Raw genomic sequence first — 19,461 nt, 5'->3', positions numbered from 1 at the left:
CATGAAGTATTGTTCTTTGATTTGCAATCACTTAAATACCTAAAAACTTTTCTTGGCTCATGGGTAGTATGAAAACAAGAGGTGGGTTGAATTCGTTCTGCAGCGTGTAGTTCGCCAACAGCTGATCTAAAGTATATTCTACAGGACTTTAATCCTTTGAGATCCTCTGTGACAAAGGGTTCCATGTCTAAATTAGTTTGGGAAATGTCACTGTGTATATTTAAACTGTATGCTGTAATTTAAAGTCTCTGAAATATCCTTCAAAATTTGTTTTTGTTTCATTCAAACCTAGTGGATCATAGAAACATTTTTTCAGTTAACACTTGTTATTTCCCTCAAAATATTCTCCATAGAATTTACACTGGGAATTACTGCTCTTAAGGATTCCACCTCTTGAGAAACCTGTATGCAGGTCAGGAAGCAACAGTTAGAACTGGACATGGAACAACAGGTTTGAAATAGGAAAAGGAGTACATCAAGGCTATATATTGTCACACTGCTTATTTAACTTATATGAAGAGTACATCATGAGAAATGCTGGGCTGGAAGAAGCACCAACTGGAATCAAGATTGCCAGGAGAAATATCAATAACCTCAGATATGCAGATGACACCACCCTTATGGCAGAAAGTGAAGAAGAACTAAAGAGCTTCTTGATGAAAGTGAAAGAAGAGAGTGAAAAAGTTGGCTTAAAGCTCAACATTCAGAAAATGAAGATCATGGCATCCAGTCTAATCATTTCATGGCAAAAAGACGGGGAAACTGTGGAAACAGTGGCTGACTTTATTTTTCTGGGCTCCAAAATCACTGCAGATGGTGATTGCAGCCATGACATTAAAAGACGCTTACTCCTTGGAAGGAAAGTTATGACCAACCTAGATAGCATATTGAAAAGCAGAAACATCACTTGTCAACAAAGGTCCGTCTAGTCAAGGCTATGGTTTTTCCAGTAGTCATGTATGGATGTGAGAGTTGGACTCTAAAGAAAGCTGAGTGCTGAAGAATTCATGCTTTTGAACTGTGGTGTTGGAGATGACTCTTGAGAGTCCCTTGGACTGCAAGAAGATCCAACCAGTCCATCCTAAAGGCAATCAGTCCTGGGTGTTCATTGGAAAGACTGTTGTTGAAGCTGAAACTCCAATATGTTGGCCACCTGACGCAAAGAGCTGACTCATTGGAAAAGACCCTGATGTTGGGAAGGATTGAAGGCAGGAGGAGAAAGGGACAATAGAGGATGAGATGGTTGGATGGCATCACTGACTCAATGGACATGAGTTTGAGCAGGCTCTGAGAGTTGGTGATAGACGGGGAGGCCTGGCATGCTGTGGTTCATGGGGTTGCAAAGAATCGGACATGACTGAGTGACTGGACTGAACTGAACTGAACTGAAGGATTCCACACTCAAATGCCTCTAAGTATGTTGTGTGATACCTATGCATGATATAGAAACTGTGTAAGAAAATAGGAATAAGTCTTCACACTTGCTCATTAACACTGCCTTTTAATCGTGCAAGACACATAAAATTACCAACAAAATATATCTTCATTCTATTCCCAGCCTTGAGGCACCAGCTTCCAACCATTGTTATATTGGTAGTGGAAATGACTTCAATATTTCACAATTCAGTACACAAAGAAAGGTAGTTCAGACAAGTTACAAAAGTGAATGAGCCAAGCCTCATCAGAACGCAAACCATGAACTTCCATATGTTCAAGCTGGATTTAGAAAAGGCAGAGGAACCAGAGATCAAATTGCCAACATCCACTGTATCATCGAAAAAGCAAGAGAGTTCCAGATAAACATCTACTTCCGCTTTAATGACTATGCCAAAGACTCTGTGGATCACAAAAAACTGGAAAATTCTTAAAGAGATGGGAATACCAGACCACCTGAACTTCCTCCTGACAGATCTGTATGCAGGTCAAGGAGCAACAGTTAGAACTGGACAGGGAACAACAGACTGGTTCCAAATTGGGAAAGGAGTACGTCAAGGGTGCATATTGTCACCCTGCTTATTTAACGTATATGCAGAGTACATCATGCAAAATGCTGGGCTGGATGAAGCACAAGTTGGAATCAAGACTGCAGGGAGAAATATCAAAACTTCAGATATGCAGATGACACCACCCTTATGGTAGAAAGTGAAGAAGAAGTAAAGAACCTCTTGATGAAAGTGAAAGAAGAGAGTGGAAAAGTTGGCTTAAAAGTCAACATTCAGGAAACTAAGATCATAGCGTCTGGTTCCATCACTTCATGGCAAATAAATGGGGAAACAATGGAAACAGTGAGAGAATTTATTTTGGGGGGGCTCCAAAATCACTGCAGATGGTGACTATAGCCATGAAATTAAAAGACGCTTGCTCCTTGGAAGGAAAGCTATGATCAACTTAGCATATTAAAAAGCAGAGACATACTTTGCCAACAAAGGTCCATCTAGTCAAGGCTATGGTTTTTCCAGTGGTCATGTATGGATGTGAAAAAATTGATGTGAGAGTTGGACTATAAAGAAAACTGAATGCCAAAAAATTGATGCTTTTGGACTGTGGTGTTGGAAAAGACTCTTGAGAGTCCCCTGGACTGCAAGGAGATCCAACCAGTCCATCCTAAAGGAAATCAGTCCTGAATATTCATTGGAAGGACTGATGCTGAAGCTGAAACTCCAATACTTTGGCCACCTGATGCAAAGAACTGACACACTAGAAAAGACCCTGATGCTGGGAAAGACTGAAGGCAGGAGGAGAAGGGGACAACAGAGAATGAGATGATTGGATGGCATCACTGACTCGATGGACATGAGTTTGAGTAAGCTCCAGAAGTTGGTGGTGGACAGGGAAGCCTGGCATGCTGCAGAGTCAGATACAACTGAACTGAATTAATGATACTATATGCAGCCATGTCCCCATGGAATATTCAGAGAAGGACTCAGTAGAGATACAATGAAAGAGGTTATAATATTAATAATTGTGCTTTTGCCAGATTCTGTGTGATTTTTAGGATGATGTTTCCCAAACTTTGATGTACAAACAAGTTACCTGGGATCTTGTTAAAATGCAGATTCTGATTTGGTAAATGTGGGTGGTACCCAAGTGTCACATTTCTAACAAACTCCAGGTAACGCTGGTGATCCTTGGGGTCAGAGTTCAGGAAGGGACTGCTTGCATTGCACAAATTCAGTAAAATTCAGTGACCTACTGAATAGAAGAATTTGCATGTTCACAAGATCACCAGGCAATTTATATCACATTCAAATCAGAGAAGCACTGCTCTAGAGCCAGTTTCCACGAACACATTCTTTGTGCATTGGCAAGTCAGTCCAACTGTACAAAATAATCTCAACCAATAGAGAAATATAGTCTGAGTATCTTCAAATAAGTAAGGAGAACAGAAAAGAAGAAAATTCTTCCCTTCTAAAACTCTGTTCGGAGAAGGCAATAGCACCCCACTCCAGTACTTTTGCCTAGAAAATCCCATGGATGGAGGAGCCTGGTAGGCTGCAGTCCATGGGGTCGCTAGAGTCTGACACGACTGAGCGACTTCGCTTTCACTTTTCACTTTCATGCATTGGAGAGGGAAATGGCAACCCACTCCAGCGTTCTTGCCTGGAGAGTCCCGGGTACGGGGGAGCCTGGTGGGCTGCCATCTCTGGGGTCGCACAGAGTTGGACACGACTGAAGCGACTTAGCAACAGCAGCAGCAAAACTCCGTTAAGGGAGCATTGCTTCACCTCCAAAGACTGGTTTAACATCTAATGAATCCACATTTATATCCAAGAGACAAAAGGGAATACAGAGCAAGAGCTCAGAGGTCAGTTAAAAAACTTATGATATCAGGAACTGGCAAAGAGGACTCCATAGTAGAGCCACAAAAAATCGTTTTAGGAATGCAAAGTTTTGATGGAAATATTCCCATTAATGAAAACTGGCAGGGTCACAAGTAGTGAGTAATCAGTAAAACCACACCCTACGCCTGCAGCACATCCTTAGGGACTTGGCATGAGGTGGTCATCAAAAGCTAGGTGCTTTTTACCCAACCAATGTCACTGAATAAGAACACATATGCTGAAAGGCTTACAGATATTATACAAGGCACATGTATATAAAACAGGAACCATATGAGGATACTTGATAAATATTTGTTGAATGAGCTCAAGAATATCTGACTTGTGTTCTGAATAAAAGAGTTGTAATTTGTGTGATTGCTTTTCGAAATTTTTGGGTGACAACTGTAATATTCCTTGGACTCTGGAATGCTGTATCTTGGCATTTTGATTTGGTGGGTGCTGAAAGCAGGACTTAGGAAGGATATTGTGTTTGTCAACCAAGTATTAAAAATCAGCAAATAATGTTTGAGACACTATGCTAAGATGCTATGAGGGAAAGCCATGTTCTTATTGAGAAGAATACTAAAATGTCAAGAATGGGACCAAGAAAATTGATCTGTTAAGAAGTGGTCACTTATGGGCAATAAACAAAGGCACCCACTCAAATGACAGAGAGCAGCACAATTATATTTAGCTTAGAGTCTAGCCTTACAGAGTGGTGCTTTTGCAGGCCACTTGAACCCTGGAAACCTTTCCTAGAGCCCTGCATGAAGGAAGGGACTTGTACATTCCCTCTGTTCACAGACTTAGCTTCCTAAGTCACCTAACTCTTTCATTATCTGTCCCTTCCTTTAGTTTTTTCCTCCTTTGGCTTCAGGCCTGACTTTTCCCCCTCATCACAATCAAGTTTTTATCCTTAAAGCACATTCTCCCTCTTCTGCTCATTACCCCAGTCACTCATGACAATAGTTTAACTCCAGTTTTTTCAGTGAATTAATGAACTTGTTTGGTAATGTCTCTCTTTATTTCACCCGCCTCAGCATCCATTAATAATTTGCATCTGGTCCACTTTGTAAGCAGGGTCAAAACAGATTTCAGGTCTGATCAGAACAGACCATTTAATAGTCTATTATCTGTAGTTGACCCTAAGCTCTCATTCTGCATCTTTTCTTGTATGTTTTCGGTTGTATTTCTCTTAATTTCACCATTAGATCATTTATTACATGAGAGGTCTTCTTTTATTTTGTTAACTCTCTCAGAAAGTATATAGACATCCTATATTCAACTAAGTACATCCCAAATTTTGATGATTGAGTGATTCTTTGGAAATAGAAATATATATTGTATATGTACTGTGCTTAGTCACTCAGTCATGTCTGACTCTTTGCTACCCCATTGGCTGCAGCCCACCAGGCTTTTCTGTCATGGGGATTCTCCAAGCAAGAATACTAGAGTGGGTTGCCATGCCCTCCTCCAGGGGATCTTCCTGCCCAGGAATCAAACCCTTGTCTCCTGCATTACAGGTGGATTCTTTACCAACTGAGTTACCAGGGAAGACCTGGCCTATATTGTACATAGGCCCAGATTGAAAATAGTTACCTATCCTTTGGCTAACATGTTCTCTAAAATAAAGAGAGAAATCATTCATTATGAAACAACATACCTTCATCAATGGCTAACACATTTGTACATTTTTATTTAAAAGTGGTTTTTCTAAAAGAATATATAGATAGAATTTTTATACATTCTGAACATCTCTGTCTTTTACTTGAACTATTTAGTTGGAGTCTATTTATATTTAATGTAATTACTAATATGGTTGCATTTTATTTTCCCATCTTGTTGTCTATACCATTTAACCTTTATTCCATTTCTCTTTTCTTGCCTTATTTTTGAATAAAGTAGTTTTTAGTATTTACTCTATTCCTATCAGTTGACTCTTTTGATATGCTTCTTTGCTTTTTATAGATTGCTCAGTCTAGAAATAATAATATATCTTTAAGTTTTCACAGTTTAATCTAAATAACATTATGGCACTTCACAAACAATGTGAGAACATTATAAGCTTATAATTGTAAAATGTTCCCACTTTCTGACTTTTGTTCCCTATTTTATTCTACACTTGTGATAGACCCAATAGATTGTTATTATTATTTTATATAGTCAATATATTTTTGAAGAAACTAAAATATAGTTTTAGTATTTTAATTTTCATTAAAATATTGTTTTAGCATTCTTATTTTTAATATGTGCATATATACATTAACCAAATATTTACTCATTCTGGTACTCTTCACTACTTACTGTAGGTCTAGAGTTGTTCAATCTGGTATTACTTTTAATTCTGAAAACCTCTCAGAATTTTGTATAGTGCTAGTTAACTGAAAACTAAAACTCTCACCTTTTGCCTGTTGGAAATGCTTTTGGCTTCTTCTTTTTTTGCTTTCTATTATTAAGAATTTTTTTTGGAAATAGAACTCTAAACTGATTTTTTTTTCTTTCTGTACTTTAAAGATAGTATTTTACAGTCATTCATTGCTTCCATATATAACATGTCTTTTTCCTCTGCTTACTTTAAAAATTTATGTTTGTTCTTGGTTTTCTGCCATTTAAGTGTGTTGTACCAATAAGTGGTTTCCTTTATATTTGTTCTACCTAGGATTTATATGCGTATTAGGTAGAATTTTTCTAGGAAATGAATTGTACAAATTCAAATATATTAAATGGAACGTAGTGAGGAATATTTTCTGTCCCAGATGTTCTGCAAATCCAGGTTTATTTTATTAGAGAGTAAAAGACTCGTAGACACAACAGTCTCTGAGAGCACCAGGTTATGACACTCTTAAATCATAGTGGCTGGAAATTTCTGGAAAACAAATTGCCATTTTGGAAAAGACAAGACAAACTTTTAAAATATGTTGATCTCTTATATTAACATTAGGTAAATGTGAGATCAGACTAGCAATTCAAAGAACTAATTTGCATACCTTATATTCTTTAGGAGATTTTGTTTTGGTTGTCACATATTCATTCTTGGAGCTGGTAAAAACAAAACATTACACTTTCTATGGTTGGATGGCATCAGCAACTCAATGGATATGAGTTTCAGCAAACTCTAGGAGATGGTGAAGGACAGAGAAGCCTGGCAAGCCACAGTCCATGGGGTTGCAGTCAGACACATTGAGTGACTGAACAACAACACTTTCTATAAGTATAGTAGGTAGTTCTAGTCAAAATACCCTTCAGCTGATGCAGTCACGTCCAGGCAACCAGCAAGGAGCTGGCCCTCAGCAGTGGACAGCCACAGTAGTGCATCAGCCTAGATCTGTGGTGTGTGTAAAGAAAGAAAAGACTAAATAGGTATAAAATAGACCTTAAAAGGCATGTTCTTTTCTACCTCTGATTTTGTATTTCTCTTTGATAAATTACTGTTGTTGTTCAGTCACTAAGTCATGTCTGACTTTCTGTAACCCCCAGAAGCCTGCCAGACTCCTCTGTCCATGGGATTTTTCAGGCAAGAATACTGGAGTGGGTTGCCATTTCCTTCTCCAGGGGATCTTCCCAGATGAGGGATTAACTCACATCTCCTGCATTGGCAGGCAGATTCTTTACCCCTGAGCCACCATGGAAGATCCTTTAATAAATACCTACCTTGTTTTTCAAAAATATGATTGAGGAAAAAAACACGTAGTCCACATCAGGAGTTTAATTTTTAATCTTTATACTTAAGCAATGATTGATCACATTTTGACAACTTTTGTTTTGCAATAACTACTCAGCCTAAGTGATTTCAAGGTGAAATAACAATATTCTTTAATTTTGCCAGAACTGCTAATTAATTTTTTTAAGTCTTGATATAAATCCAGTCTGGAAGAACTAAAGCCAAAGTGAACATCCTGTGAACTCTAAATGAACAGTTCATTTACATCTGGATGTTCTGATTGAATTTGAATAGTGCTTTCTTGTATCCCAGGAGAAAAGAGCTAAGTTCATGTCTATGCTGGTTTGTATTCAAACAGAAAAGAAAATAAATATTAATTTTGGCATATAAATGTATTAAAATTATATATTTTGTATTTTTCTCTATAAGAAATACTGATTTGAAAATATCACTTTCTAGATAGTAGTAGGAAAACATACTATAGAATAATTGTTCTATTTTCCTTGAACTTTCAAAAATTATGTCTTGCAATAATTAATGGGCCCTGAAATACTGAACAGCTGCAGTGCTAATCTCAAATCAATATTTATATTTGCTCTTACAAATAAATGGGATGATTTTTCATGCCAATAAATTCAAACCACAGATAATTATTGTTATAACTTAACATTTCATGTTGTTCTTTAATTTGCTGTGTATCAAAATATATTTTATCACATAAAACTTATAATACATGAGATGGTAAGGTCGACATTACTTTAAAAAAAGTCTCAAATGTTAAGCAGTTTGCTTACTATAAAAAGTGTAATTAATTTACAAAGTCAAAATAAAGATGCAGGTTTCTTTATGTAATGGTTATGGAAAATTCTATTCCTCAAGAACACAGCAGCTGTAGCAAAGGAATGAGTTTAAGGGTTCATTCATTTACTCATTTATCCCACCAATTGTGTTTAGCATGTTTTAATGCTGAAGATAAGGTGGTAACCATAACAAATACATTCTCTGCCTTCCAGGAGCAACCAGAGTTGCCTCGGGGATAAATGATAACTAACACATTGTGCAATTAACTGTGTAATTAGAATTGTTGTAAGTGAAATTAGGCAGAAGTGCACAGTCCCGAGGAATTTCCAGTTTCTCTTGGAAAATGACATTTCCACTCAGATCTGAAAGATGAGTAAGAGTGAGATGAGCGTGACGTATTTAGGCAGAGGGTAGATGACACGAGCAGGCTTTCCCAGGTGGCGCTAGTGGTAAAGAACCCATCTGCCAGGGCAGAAGACATGAGACATGGGTTTGCTCCCTGGGTTGGGGAGATCACCCGGAGGAGGGCATGGCAACCCACTCCAGTATTCTTGCCTGGAGAATCCTAAGGACAGAGGAGCCTGGAGGGCTACAGACCAAAGTGTCACAAAGAGTCAGACATGACTGAAGCAACTTCTCAAGCACACGCACAGGTGATATGGGCAACAGTGCAGCAACCAGAAGGAGCCTTGAAGAACTGGGTATTTTTAGGTTTATATGAGTGGAACGCAATGATAAAAGGGGGTATGTCAGAGGTGATGCCTGTGAGGTTAGCAGGGGCCAAATCCCACTCCTAATAAATCACTACATGTCTTAATAGGAGTTTCAGTCTTTATCGTCAGAGCAATACACTGACGGTTATTAAGGAATCTCAAGTAGGGAGAGGCATGATAAGATTAAGCACTGTAAAAATCATCCATCGGCAAAATAGTGGAGAATATAGTGGCCTGGTTAATAGTAGATGAGGAAGACCACTTAAGCATGTTCTGGAAGTGCAGCCCAAAAGAAGAGAGCAGTCTGATGAGGGGTGACAGGGATACAGATAAGAGCAATGTTCAATTTAGAGATACTTAGGAAGTAGAATCAACAATAATTGGAGACTAGTTAAATATGGAGGTTAAAGAGACTGAGAAGAGAATGATGCCCAGGTGTGGATGTTTGCAATTAGTGGATATTGGTGTTTTTTCCTGGGTAGCAACATGAGGAGTGGCTCACAATTTGCTTTTTTGAGCAATGGGAGATAGACAGAAGACCTAGTCAGGAATTTGGGTTTTGGCACGTTGAAACATTCAAGTGGAGACAGTGAGTAAGCAATTTTATACACCCAGAACTATGAGGAGACATGAGTTTCAAAGAAGTGAAGCCTGTGAACAGGTGAGATTGTCTCTGCAGAGTTTCTCAGGAGACCTGCAGTGTCTGAGGGTCTGTGAGATATCGTCACAGCTCCTATGTGAAAGAATGATTGAAAAAACACTAAGCATCAGTTTTGGAACTTCACATGCTGCACGATGTAATGGGTTGAGGCTGAATATTCTGATTAACAAAATTTTTTAGAGAATATTTGGCCCCAACAGCAAGTAGCCAGGGGGATAGACAGCATCCATCAGGATGAATTCATGCTCAGAATTTGATGCCAAGTTGGGGAGTGTTTTGAAGTCTGATGAGTGTGGTTGTTACACACACTAGAGGAAGGTAAAATTATGTCAATATCTCCTCAAAATACATTCTGCAACTCTCTTTATGTACAGCCAACCGACTTAAGAAAGCAAATAGGTTTTACTCATATAATAGAAAATCAAAGGGAAATTGTCATTCTAAAGAAGACACATTCACACAAACAGTAATATGCCTCCTGGTGCTCCATATCAAAAGTAAAGGCTGCCAAACGGGGACTCCATTGGTTAAAAGTAAACTGTATTGTGAGGTTTTCCCATTTCTTAATATTTTCTCACTTAGTAGTTATTGTGTCTTTCTGTTTCATATTATATTTGCATTTGTGTTTCACAAATATGCCTATGGTTAGAAAGGGTGATTTCTAAAGACAAGGTATGAGATGGAAAAAGAGGCTTCTAGGCTTAGGTCTATGGACAGTTTTGATAAGGTTGATGAGGAGTTACCTTCTGAGTCAATTCACTGAAGGAGTTCAGCAAGGGACCCAGAGGAAGTTCACCTTTATGACAAAAGCTACCTACTGAGTTTTACATCCCAGCTGTCCTGTCCACTGTGTATAGTCTGTGGCAAACAACTAAGAAGGCAGCAATAACTCTAGTAAAATTGAAAAGACATTTAAATCACAATCATTTGACAAGGATTTGAATTTTGAATCTCAAATAAGATAACGATTTTGGGTAAAAAAAGAAAGTTGCTTTCAGTGAAAATTTTCTGAAAGTAATTTGGGAGTTTTTGTTCAGTCATTAAGTCATGTCTGACTCTTTGTGACCCCATGGACTACAGCATGCCCCACTTCCCTGTCCTTCACTATATCCTGCAGTTTGCTCAAATTTATGTCCATTGAGTTGGTAATGCTCTCTAACCATCTCATCCTCTGTCACCCTCTTCTTCTTTTGCGTTCAAACTTTCCCAGCATTAAGATCATTTCTAATAAGCCTGCTCTTTGCATCAGGTGGCCAAAGGCCTGGAGCTTCAGCTTCAGCATCAGTCCTTCCAATGATATTCAAGGTTGATGTTCTTCAGGATTGACTGATTTGATCTCCTTGCAGTCCAAGGGACTTTCAGGAGTCTTCTCCAGCACCACGGTTCAAAAGCATCAATTCTTCAGTGCTCAGCCTTCTTTATGGCCCAACTCTCACATCTGTACATGACTACTGGAAAAAACCATAGCTTTGACTATATGAATCTTTGTCGGCAAAATGATATCTCTCCTTTTTAATAGGCTGTCTAGGTTTGTCATAGTTTTCCTTCCAAGGAGCAAGTGTCTTTTAATTTCATGGCTGCAGTCAACGTCTGCAATGATTCTGGAGTCCAAGAAAATAAAATCTGACACTACTTCCATTTTTCCCCTTCTATTTGCCATGAAGTAATGGTACCAGATGCCATGATCTTAGTTTTTTTAATGTTGAGTTTTAAGACAATTTTTTCACTCTTCTCTTTCACCCTCATCAAGAGGCTCTTGAGTTACTCTTCATTTTTTGCCATTAGAGTGGTATCCTCTGCATATCTGAGACTGTTGATATTTCTCTCTGCAATCTTGATTCCAGCTTGTGCTTCATCCAGCCCAACATTTCGTGTGATGTACACTGCATGAAAGTTAAATAAATGGGGTGACAATATACACTATTCCTTTCCCAATTTTGAACCAGTCAGTTATTCCATGTAAGTTTCTAATTGTTGCTTCCTGACCTATGTAAGTTTCTAATTGTTGCTTCCTGATCTGCATACAGGTTTGTCAGGAGACAGGTCAGGCAGTCTGTATTCCCATCTTTTAAAGAATTTTCCAGTTTGTTGTGATCCACACCATCAAAGGCTTTAGCATAGTCAATGAAGTAGAAGCTATATTTTATTTACATTGTTTTGGCTTATGATTTAAGGAGGTTTATTATTCATCATTGACAATAAAACTTTGTATTGTAAAAAACAATTAAAATCAACTTAAATTTTATTTGAATTAAATGGATCAAGTTTACTTTTTAAAAAGTAAGTCTTGTTTTGGCTAAATTTGTTATTTCATAGAAACATCCTGTTTGCCTTATGAATTTTAAAAATTAATGAAAATAAAGCAATTAATTTTGTAAAGGTGAGCTAAGTTTAATTACCCTTTGTTTTTCCAATAAAGGTAAACTAAAAATTCATTTTTGGTCATAAATATGGAAAATACATTCTTGCTATACACTATATATCATATATCACATCTAATTCAAATTTTGTATAGCAGAAACTTATTAAAAATCGTTTAGGTCTTGGATGAGGTTTTAAAAAATCAAGAAGAAAACTTTAAGATAAAGAAAAAAATTAATGTTTCCTCTATTACCATTCAAATTGATATCTTTAGTGAGAACAGGAATGTACAAGATGAATAGGCTGATAATAAGTTGGCCAAAATAAACATATCAATAGAAGACTATCGTTCTCTCCTCGAAGAGCATTAATGTTATTATTGGTTTATTATACCTACAATTTACTGATCATGCTAATTTATCAAGAGATGTAGGAATAATCATTTTTACGTATAGATTCCTCAGACTGGGAAACTACTGAATAAGGTTGGTATGGCACCCCGCTCCAGTCCTCTTGCCTGGAAAATCCCATGGACGGAGGAGTCTGGTGGGCTGCAGTCCATGGGGTCACTAAGAGTTGGACATGACTGAGCGACTTCACTTTCACTTTTCACTTTCATGCATTGGAGAAGGAAATGGCAACCCACTCCAGTGTTCTTGCCTGGAGAATGCCAGGGACAGGGGAGCCTGGTGGGCTGCCGTCTATGGGGTCACGCAGAGTCGACACGACTGAAGTGACTTAGCAGCAGCAGCAGCAGGGAAAACAGAAGAGGTCTAGGACTGAAGATCTAAGTTTAAAGCTCACAGATCAGATGGCTGAGGATTCACTGGTAAAGGAGAATGAGCAAGTAGAGAGTTCGTGGAAATTTGAGGCTCTGGTGTCACGAGAACTAAGGCAGTAAAGTTTTCCACTAGGATGGAATGATTGGGTTTATTATACTTTGTTAGGAGGTCAAGTGATATGAAATGTTAATAATGTGTGCTGGACTTAGCACTGATCAAAGAAGTGATTAATGACTTTGGTTTACCCTTTCAAAGGAAGGTTAATTAGTAAATGCAAGTGAAGGAAATGGAACTATTGAGTTAAGACAACTGTTTTCTTTCTATGTTATTTGTTGTGTGCAGGTAAATAAAGAGTAAGGGTTGTAACTGGAGGGAATGAAGAGATGTTTAAAATTAAAATACATGTACATGTGTAAATACTGATAGGAAGGATCAATTAGAAAAAGAGATGAGAAAAAGGATAATAGAAAGAAGAGGGATGGAATTTAAGCATGGTAGGGCGGTTGGCCCTGGTGGCAAGGAGGGTCCCCTCCCCCGCAGAAGTGGGAGAAGCAGGGGACAATGGGTAAAAAGGAAGATAAACTTTTATGGTGAAGGATTGTTGGATTTTGCAGACTGGAAACCCATCTTCTTAACTTTTAATTGTGTGCTCTATTATATAACAATGACTAAGTATAAACTAAAATGAAACTTTCAGGTTTAAAATAACTTCATTTTACAGTGTTCATAACCCTCTCCTTGTTTGCCCTCCTTATCCCTCCCACTACCCTTCTGAGCTCCCCTTGTCCCCAGGGGACCAAGAACAATGACCTCTTTTTAAGGCTGTTAAATAGAGTCAATAATCAAAGCCCTTTGTGGACTTCTGTAGTGGTGGACACATTTGCCAGGATTCATAACCACAATCAGACTTGAACAAGAACAAAATCCATATGTGGTTGCTTTATCAGGCTGAAATCAAAAAGAGGGGGAAAAAAGCTCTGAATTCAAGTACACACATCAGTCCCCATTCAAGTACCATTCTAATTCCATGCCCCATGTCTGTGTATATTATGAAAGCTTTGGCATTGGAAGTATGTGGTAAGTGAAATTATTTGTGCTTTGAAAAGGGGGTAGGTAGGGATATGGAAAGTTAAAGACTAATTATTTCTACCAAGCAGGAAAAAAACCTGGTCTGCTATTTTTCTCCTCATTTTAATTTTAATTATAAATTAGTTTTTAAAATCACAACAAAGTAGACAAATAAGTAATTCTTTATGATACAGCACAAGGATTAAGAAATCATATGTTACTCTGGGATACTTAATGTAGGAAACAAGTTCCTCTAAATGAGACTAGGTATCAGAAGGCAATGGCACCCCACTCCAGTACTCTTGCCTGGAAAATCCCATGGACGGAGGAGCCTGGTAGGCTGCAGTCCATGGGGTCGATAAGAGTCAAACATGACTGAGTGACTTCACTTTCACTTTTCACTTTCATGCATTGGAGAAGGAAATTGCAACCCACTCCAGTGTTCTTGCCTGGAGAATCCGGGGGATGGGGGAGCCTGGTGGGCTGCCATCTGTGGGGTCGCACAGAGTCGGACACGACTGAACTGACTTAGCAGCATCAGGGAAACAGTTTAATTACACAAAAATATTTTTGACCTACAGAATTTTATATTTCCATGGCCACAAAATTTTAAGTTGGTATAAAGAAAGCTGAGCGCCGAAGAATTAATGCTTTTGAACTGTGGTGTTGGAGAAGATTCTTGAGAGTCCCTTGGACTGCAAGGAGATCCAACCAGTCCACCCTTTTTTTTTTAATTTTATTTTTTAACTTTACAATATTGTATTGATTTTGCCATATATCAAAATGAATCCGCCACAGGTATATATGTGCTCCCCATCCTGAACCCTCCTCCTTCCTCCCTCTCCATACCATCCCTCTGGGTCATCCCAGTGCACCAGCCCCAAGCATCCAGTATTGTGCATCGAACCTGGACTGGCGACTCGTTTCATATATGATATTATACATGTTTCAATGCCATTCTCCCAAATCATCCCACCCTCTCCCTCTCCCACAGAGTCCAAAAGACTGTTCTATACATCAGTGTCCCTTTTGCTGTCTCGTATACAGGGTTGTTGTTACCATCTTTCTAAATTCCATATATATGCGTTAGTATACTGTATTCAACCAGTCCATCCTAAAGGAGATCAGTCCTGGGTATTCATTGGAAGGACTGATGTTGAAGCTGAAACTCGAATACTTTGGCCAACTGATGCAAAGAGTTGACTCATTTGAAAAGACCCTGATGCTGGGAAAGATTGAGGGCAGGAGGAGAAGGGGACGACAGAGGATGAGATGGTTGGATGGCATCACCGACTTGATGGACATGGGTTTGGGTAGACTCCTGGAGCTGGTGATGGACAGGGAGGCCTGGTGTGCTGCGGTTCATGGGGTCGCAGAGTCGGACACGACTGAGTGATTGAACTGAAGTAAAAAGTAAAATTCTCAAAGGCATTCCTTTGTTTATCCATCTACAACTTTATATTCTACTGAAAGTTCTTTAAAGGAGATTTTTTTTTAATAAATTGAACTATTACAAATTTTTTATTTTTCAGGCAAAGAAGGCAGAAGTATCAAAGTAGTATCAGTTCAGTTCAGTTGCTCAGTCGTGTCCGACTCTTTGTGACCCCATGAATCGCAGCACACAAGGCCTCCCTGTCCATCACCAACTCCTGGAGTTCACTCAAACTCATGTCCATCGAGTCGGTGATGCCATCCAGCCATCTCATCCTCTGTTATCCCCTTCTCCTCCTGCCCCGAGTCCCTCCCAGCATCAGAGTCTTTTCTAATGAGTCAACTCTTCGCATGAGGTGGCCAAAGTATTGGAGTTTCAGCTTTATCATCATTCCTTCCAAAGAACACCCAGGGCTGCTCTCCTTTAGAATGGACTGGTTGGATCTCCTTGCAGTCCAAGGGACTCTCAAGAGTCTTCTCCAACACCACAGTTCAAAAGCATCAATTCTTAGGCACTCAGCTTTCTTCATAGTCCAACTCTCGCATCCATACATGACCACTGGAAAAACCATAGCCTTGACTAGACGGACCTTTGTTGGCAAAGTAATGTCTCTGCTTTTGAATATGCTATCTAGGTTGATCATAACTTTTCTTCCGAGGAGTAAGCATCTTTTAATTTCATGGCTGCAGTCACCATCTGCAGTGATTTTGGGACTCAACCTAATATCACAAGCACTTGGCACATGATAGCCTCATGATAAATTCTTAATAAATGGATGAGTCTGAGAATTCAGGCATGTAATCTACTCTATCTGGGAAACTCATTATAGAAAAGGACATCATCACCAAGTCAACTTCAAATATTCAACAAAACAGTATATGATTGTAAATTAACTACTATACAAACACAAAAACTTATAATCATCCAAAGAGTTCTTAAGAATTTCTAATAGTGTCAATGAAAATCAACTGGGTAGAGTCCAGAGTAATCACTTGGTTGGCATTCTAGAAATGCCAGAATTGTAGAGGGCAATGAAACATTAGCCAAAGGGAGAAAAATCCATGCTTAACGATTTACCTGCAATTACTGAAAGTAACTTTGTTTTTTTTTCCAATTTCATTTTCAGGTGAAAGGAAGATAAAACACCAGAAGAAGTCCATGAACTCTGAGATAAATAAAATTTAACTTTTCACAAGAAAGTGTTTAATTTAAACTTGAAGTATTTATTATACATCTTCTGACAGTTTTTAATTTAGACATACTAAATAGGAATTTCCGTTTTCAAACAATTTGCAAATTTAGACTTTAGAACTAGCACCCAGTTTAAACTTGAAAGCATCAACCTCTCCTTCACACACACACAGCCCACTCAGTATCACATCACCCTACTTTACTTTTTTATAACACATATCACTATTCAAAATAAATGTTAGTTGATTAAATGGGTAGACTTATTCATTTTTAAAAAATTGAGGGAGGTGGGAGTGGGGGTTCAGGATGGGGAACGCATGTACATCCATGGCTGATTCATGTGAATGTATGGCAAAAACCACCACAATATTGTAAAGTAATTAGCCTCCAATTAAAAAAAAATTATTGAGACCCTATCATATTAAAATAACCATCTCTGTTTCTTAATTATAAAATGTTTTTATCAAATGATACTTCTAATTCAGGATGCAGAAAACCTTTCTTTTCTTTTGATCTCACTGTGTTGAAAATATAAACTGCAGGAACTTCCCTGGTGATACAGTGGCTCCCAGCACAGGGGGCCTGGGTTCAATCCCGGGTCAGGGAACTAGATCCCACATGCTGCAACTAAGAGTTCGTGTGTCACAGTTAAGAGCCAGCACAGCCAAATAAATAAGTAAATATTTTTTAAAATATAAACTGCATTATGTGATAAAAGCTGATTATATCAATGGTATTTTGATAGAGCCATAATAAATTATAATACTAATTTTTACCAAAAATGTTTAAAAGCCATGTGTGCTCATTTTTGTAAGCAAGTACTATGCTGAAATGCTTCAGTAGCTCCTCCAGTTGGTCACTGTTGAATCTGGACCCCCACAACATATTATGAGAAATGTGGTAAACATCATACCTGCCTCATCTCTTACAATTCTCGTAAAAATCCTTTGTAATGGGTGCTAATATTTACCACTATTTAACTCATGAGGAAATAGAAGCTCAGAAAGATTAAGTAACTTTCTTAAGGTGACATGACTGTAATTCATATCCATACTGCATCCCAATTCTTGCCTTTAATCTTTATATTATATGGCTTCTTATTAGGAAATAAAAGAGATGTTTAAATAATTGAAATATTTTTTCCCTATAGCCTCACTCTACTTCTTGATATATAGTGTTTTATACCATGTTTAAGAACTTGAAAGGTTTACCCAAGTTCTTGGCTCCCATTCACATATCATTCTCTTTGCCTCAGAGCTAAGGTCTGCAGAAGTTCTCTTTAACTAGAATGACTGCACCCTTCTCTCCATCTAAACATATTGTTATTCTCCTCAACTTTTCTCAAGACTCCCCTCAGTGAAGGGATTCCTGAATAGCCTTCCCTGACTCCAGGGCAAAGTAATGTCTGCTTATCACTACTGAGCACCAGCACACTACAAGGCAGTGAAGGTTGGGTATATCTTTGTTTTTCTCCCCTGAATTAGCCAGTAGTTATCCTCTCTACCTTATTAAATTGGAGATTTTCCCTGGTGTGCAGATGGTAAAGAATCTGCCTGCAATGCAGAAGACCCAGGTTTGATCTCTGGGTCAGGAAGATCCCCTGGAAAAGTGAACGGCTATCCACTCCAGTATTCTTGCCTGGAAAATTCCAAGTACAGAGGAACCTGGTGGCTACAGTCCACGGGGTCACAAAGAGTTGGACGTGACTGAGTGACTAAGACTTTTCTTGAAAGTAAATATCCTGCAAGAAGTGAGTTTGTTGTTATTGTTTGTTGTTTTAGTCACTAAGTCATGTCTGACTCTTTGTAATTCCATGGACGTCCCAGATCCATGGGATTTCCCAGTCAAGAATACTGGAGTGGGTTGCCATTTCTTTCTACAGAGGATCTTCCAGACCAAGGGATCAAACCTGCATTTTACTGCTGAGCCACCAAAGAATAGCCAGTAAGTGTTCCCAGTAGTTATTCACTGAGTTCAGATTGAAGTTTGACAAGTGATTGTATCATTCTGCTGAAAAGCAAAACTCTGTTGACAAGGTCACCAAATCCCTTCCCACTTCAGGCTGTTTGCTTTTACTGGCTGCTCCATATCCCTGTGCCACCTCCAAAACCAGGAAGCACATGGTGTTTCCTGTCCCTTCTGCTACCTTGCAGGAAATTCCATGCTTTGGGTCATCTGAGATTCACTGGCTGGACATGCCAGCAGAAGAGACAGAGGAGGAGCTGACAGCAAATGCAGACAGTGGAGGGACTTTTGCTGGACAGGAGTTTGACTCTCTCTACTACCCTTTAGCTGGCCCTCCTCAAAGTCATGTCTACATATATATATAGTGATCCTGTACACCAATGTAGATTTTAGTAGTCCATTTAGATGTAAAGTCTAAGACTAAGTGATATGAAATACTTTCACTTAAAATATTCATTTCTTCTTAAAATTCTTCAGTAAATTCTAAACTATCATTCTTCTGAAATAATGAGTTGTTTCGTAACAAACAGGAAGATCATTCCTACTTTTCCATTAAAAATTAACAAAATTCCAACTCACTTTAACTCTATATCCAACAACAGGAAGAAACTGTTCATAGAAAGAAAGCAAATTGATTTGGAATCATAAAGGGAAGAGTAAAACAGCTAAAATTCAAATAAATAGTGAATGTCTATTGTTCATTTATCCCTATGTCAGTTCAGACCATCCAAGAAGCAGACATCAAGACAGGATAAGATGGGAAGGACACATGCTGAAAGAAATCCTTGTGAAAGAAAGAGGCAGAGACACTGGTGAGAACCTCCAATTGTGTTGCAGCTTCTTATACTTTTCCTATTTAGATCTAAATGGAATTGTCAGAGTTTTGACAATTTTTAACGTATTTCTAGAGCCTCATGCTGGGAAAGATTGAAGGCAGGAGAAGGAGGTAACAGAGGATGAGATGGTTGGATGGTATCATCAACTCAATGGACATTAGTTTGAGCA

Source organism: Bos taurus, chromosome 9, assembly GCF_002263795.3.
Source record: "Bos taurus isolate L1 Dominette 01449 registration number 42190680 breed Hereford chromosome 9, ARS-UCD2.0, whole genome shotgun sequence".
Lineage (NCBI taxonomy): Eukaryota > Metazoa > Chordata > Mammalia > Artiodactyla > Bovidae > Bos > Bos taurus.
Note: the sequence above shows the minus strand (reverse complement) of the source record.